This window comes from Zootoca vivipara, chromosome 4 (assembly GCF_963506605.1).
Source record: "Zootoca vivipara chromosome 4, rZooViv1.1, whole genome shotgun sequence".
Taxonomy (NCBI): domain Eukaryota; kingdom Metazoa; phylum Chordata; class Lepidosauria; order Squamata; family Lacertidae; genus Zootoca; species Zootoca vivipara.
In genome coordinates, this window is record NC_083279.1 from 99,988,124 (window position 1) to 99,993,133 (window position 5,010).

Here is a 5,010-nt window from a genome sequence, read left to right on the forward strand (position 1 = left end):
CCCTTTGTAGCTCCTTCTGAGTTGCGCACCTGACGCACCTCCTCCACTGTATCAGTGGAATTCTCTTTAGTGCACCTGCTGTTTAAAACAGCAACAGACTTACTATGTAAGTCTCCAGCAATGGGGTTGCCTAGGAGAGCTGGACCATGAAGAAGGCTGATCACCGAAGAATTGATGCTTTTGAATTACGGTGCTGGAGGAGACTCTCGAGAGTCCTGTGGACTGCAAGAAGATCAAACCTATCCATTCTGAAGGAAATCAGCCCCGAGTGCTCACTGGAAGGACAGATCCTGAAGCTGAGGCTCCAATATTTTGGCCACCTCATGAGAAGAGAAGACTCCCTGGATGTTGGGAAAGATTGAGGGCACAAGGAGAAGGGGACGACAGAGGACGAGATGGTTGGACAGTGTTCTCGAAGCCACCAACATGAGTCTGACCAAACTGCGGGAGGCAGTGGAAGACAGGAGTGCCTGGCGTGCTCTGGTCCACGGGGTCACGACGAGTCGGACACGACAAAACAACAACAACAACAAATTTACAAACATAACATCCCAGAGATGAAGGGTTTTCTAGCTCCCTCAGGCCTTAATCTTTCCATTGATTATAGTTCCTTTTTGTAATCTAATCCTATGGCTGCATGTGGAGGAGTGGAGACACGAACCCGGTACCCCAGATTATGAGTCTACCGCTCTACCGCTCTTAACCACTACACCACACAGGGAGAAGGGGACGACAGAGACGAGATGGTTGGACAGTGTTCTTAAAGCTACGAACATGAGTCTGACCAAACTCTTGAGGCAGTGGAAGACAGGAGTGCCTGGCGTGCTCTGGTCCACGGGGTCATGACGAGTCGGACACGACAAAACAACAACAACAACAAATTTACAAACATAACATCCCAGAGATGAAGGGTTTTTGTAGCTCCCTCAGGCCTTAATCTTTCCATTGATTATAGTTCCTTTTTGTAATCTAACCCTATGGCTTTGTATTTTATGGCATGAATTCTCTGTTCTCTGTTCACACTATATTGTTCTGTCCCTTTAAATGGCTTTTAGCCCTTTATGTATTTAACACAGAGAAATTTACACTTTGTATCAGCTTCAGCCGACCTTGAAGATTGTATGTAATGCTCAAGCTTTTACCGAGAACATTTATGATCTCCAAGTGAACTACTGAATTATAGACTGATAGAGATTAGTAGTGTTTATGCACCATTGAATATATGCGCCAGGCCATTGCATTTGCACATATATTTTGCAAATATTATTTACACTGTTGCCATAATATATTTTTTCCACTGTTTATTGTCACGGCTTTTTGCTTTTTGCTTTGTGTTTTCATTTAAATTTTCCGTGATTGTCTGTTTGCTATTTACCTCCTCTTCCCAGGCTTCTCCCTCTCCCCCCCCCCCACTGATCACCCATCCTTCTTCTACCTCCACTTGTCTTCCTGGTTCCCCGGCTGCATCCTCCCACTATTCCTCTGTGCCCAACCAGTCCATGACATTGCTCCATCTCTCGGCTTCTGTCCCCACAAGGCAGCTTCCCCTGACCTGATCTGGTTCCACAGCCGCTGCTTCCCTTCTGCCCCCATGAAAAGACGGAACAGGAGGTCTTGCCGGCATCATTCCGTCACCTGCAAGAGAGAAAAGGTAAACAGGATGCCAGGAGTGCCTGCTTCTCTCACAGGTGGAACAAGGCATCTCTAACTACAGATGGGCCTTTGAGAAAGCCTTACCTGCTGAGAGCATTTGTACGTTTGTGCCCATTTCATATGTTTGTTGTGCAGAAATACATCTCCCCTCCTCTGGACCCTTGTTCCCAACTGTCACCCCCAAAACAAGATGAAAAGAACCCTCAGATGAGTTGGAAAAGCAACAGAATGAGACCAAACAAAGAAAAACCACCTTCCTCCTTACCCAGTGGCCTCTCTCTGGTGTCCAACGGAGGCCTCTCTGCCTCACAGGAATCCAGGTCCATTTCTGCAAAATGATCCTTTCCCTGAAAAAGAAACAAGGATTCAAAACAGAGAATGGGGAGAAATATTTAAAAGAGAATGTCAAAGACTTGAAGGGTGTGAGTTCTCATTCCATGGATGCTTTCCCAGAAAACGGATGGGCCATCAGTAGACCATTATGGGATGTTCTCTGTCCTGTTTGGAGCCCCTTGGGAGTATCCAGCGGAAAGTCTCTCTCACCTGCTTTCTCTCTTCTGCCTGACTCAGGAGGAAACCTTCGGCCAGGGCCACCGCCTGGGAACTGGTCTCCGCTCCGCATTCCCTCACCCAGCTCTCCATCTCCGGGGGAAGGACAGCCAGGAACTGCTCCAAGATCACCAGGTCCAGCATCTCAGCTTTCGTGTGCCTTTCTGGCTTCAGCCACTGGTGGCAAAGGTGGTAGAGTCGGCTGCAAACCTCTCGGGGTCCTTTGGCCTCCTGGCAGCAGAACTGCCTCAACTTCTGGCTCTGCACCTCTGAGCGGAGGGTGTCCTCCTCACCCAGGATCTTCTGCACTGGGTTTTCCCAGAATCCCCCACTGCTCCCAGTTTGGATGGCATGGCCTCTTCCTGCTCCAGGGCCAGCTGAATCTTGCTCATCCATCTGTGCTCTCAGGAAGCCTCTAAGAGATCGGAAGGAACCCTTTGCTCTTATGCCAAGTTCTGTTGCTGAGAAGCTCTAGGAAATCCTACGAAGCAAATACATTGGTTCTGATACAGAATTTGTAGGACAGGGGGAAATAATGGTTCCCTGAGCCAAGCTCTGCCCCTCTGAGCGGAGGGTGTCCTCCTCATCCAGGATCTTCTGCACAGAGTTTTCCCAGAATGTCCCAGCTGAGTCTTGTCCATCCATCTGTGCTCTCAGGAAGCCTCTAATAGATCGGAAGGAACCCTTTGGTCTTCTGCCAAGTTCTGCCTGTTGCAATGAGAAGCTCTAGCAAATCCTACAAAGCAAATACATTGTTCTGTTACAGAATTTGTAGGACAGGGGGAAATAATGGTTCCCTGAGCAAGCATGGATGAGTCTTACTGGGAACCAGGGCTGGACTGCACCGGATCCCAGACCATGAGCTATCCTTTTGAAAAGAAAGAGGAAGAGGAGAAGACATCATAATCATCATCCTCACTTTTAATTTGTATACCGCCTTTCTATCTTACAATACTCAATATGGTTTACAAGCTGAAGAAACAGAATCTAATGCAATACAAAAATGTGATGATAAAACATAGCTTTAAAATAAGCAATCAAATAATGTAACGTTCAACAATCATTAGAATACTATTGAATAATATCAGCATATGAAAATTTAACAGAAACCCACTCTTAACACTTACAATCAATAAAACCACAGTGCATAAAACAATACAATACAAATGGAGGAACAGAGACTGGAGGGTCGGGCAAGGCGGGTGGAAGGCGGCCTTGCCTGATGGAGTCTCTCCTCTCCCAGTTCTTCCTCCAGGACCAGCTCCCTTATGAGGACTCCCAGGGCCAGGGGGTGGGACAAGGCAGGTGGGAGAAGGTCTCTAGCCTCCTAGGAATGCAAAATGTGGAGGCAACTGAAGGGATTTCTGGGAGATTAATCAGCCTGGATTCTGCTGCCTTCCAGTCAATGCATGAAGTCAGAACCGAATGATAAGGGAATCATTTGTATCTTGTGAGAAATGGATGATTGGCTCTAGTGGGGGTCCTCACCTGGGGGTCCTCAGGAGTTGCCCCAAACCCCACCCCACCCCCCTGCTTCTTTTATTGCACTTGGACTCTCTGCCGCTCTCAAGACAGACTCCTGGGGTGGGGTCCCTTTTTCTTTGCTCTGAGGGCCAGGTATGTATCTGGCCAACCCCCTGAGGGCCAAGTGGGTGGGGGCCAAGACATATCCCTTGAAATTCAGGAGGGAAATTTATTATTATTATTATTATTATTATTATTATTATTATTCTGTTAGATAGCTTAACACACACACAGCCATTGATGCCAAGGTCCCTGGAGGCTCAGTGAGTAGCAGCGCCCATTTCCGGCTCAGCTGGTTTTCCAGCAACAATCCCTTTGGGACAGAGAGGATGTGGTCCTGGGATGCCATGCTCTGGGTGCGACGGGATTGCTGCAGTGGCCTCCGTGTGGAGCTGCCCTTGGAGATGAATGGGAAACTGGTCTGCAATGCAGCAGCCAGACTATGGGCTGGGATCCCTCTCCTTATTCCTGGCCTTTCTCTCCCACCTTTCTTCCCTCCCTCCTCCAAGTGGGTATTTTAATAGAGGGGGGGGCTAGTCCACCTCCTCGTCCAGCTTTGGAAAACCATTTGCACGTGTTTCTTCTGTTGTGCAATGACGCTGAGCGACGTCACACAGAGTTAAAGTCCTAGGGAAGAAGAGAGATTTGGTGGGAGTTTGGGATCCTCTGATCTCCAGGAAGGGGAGCCTTGCAGGAAGGGGGGTCTTTGTTCAGGAGGCCCTTGCTCCTCCCTGGCAGGACCCTCTCCTCCGTGACTTGGCTTTGTCGTCGTCCCCCCCGGCACCCTCCCCTGCTGCAGCCCTGGGACCCCCCCTCTCCCCACTGCACCCTCTGGGGGGGGGGGAGAGAGGAGACTCACCAGATCATCCCAGAAGGGAGGGGACAGTGATGCAGCCCTTGCAGGAAAGACACCAAAGCGGGAAAGTACTGGGGAGGGAGGGGCCTTAGCTCCGGAGGACCTGGGAATCCCCCTTGCTTCCTGTCCTCTCTAGGAAGGCAGCTCGCTTCCCTTTAACCCTTGCAAAGCCCTCAGCTCTGCCCACTCTTGCTTGGCAGAACCTCGGCATTTTATTGTTTTTTTATGGATTTAGGGGGGCTACCCCAATGGCCAGATATGCTTTTTGGGGGTGAGGCTCTTGGCTGGACTCTGAGCATCTCCCTCCCTTGGCCAGAAACCAGAGGAACAGCTTGCAGGGAAAAGGGCTTTGCAGGAGGCAAGGAACCTCCTCCTCGAATTCAGAAGTGGAGAGAGAGGAGGGGACCCTAGGGTCATCTAGTCCAACC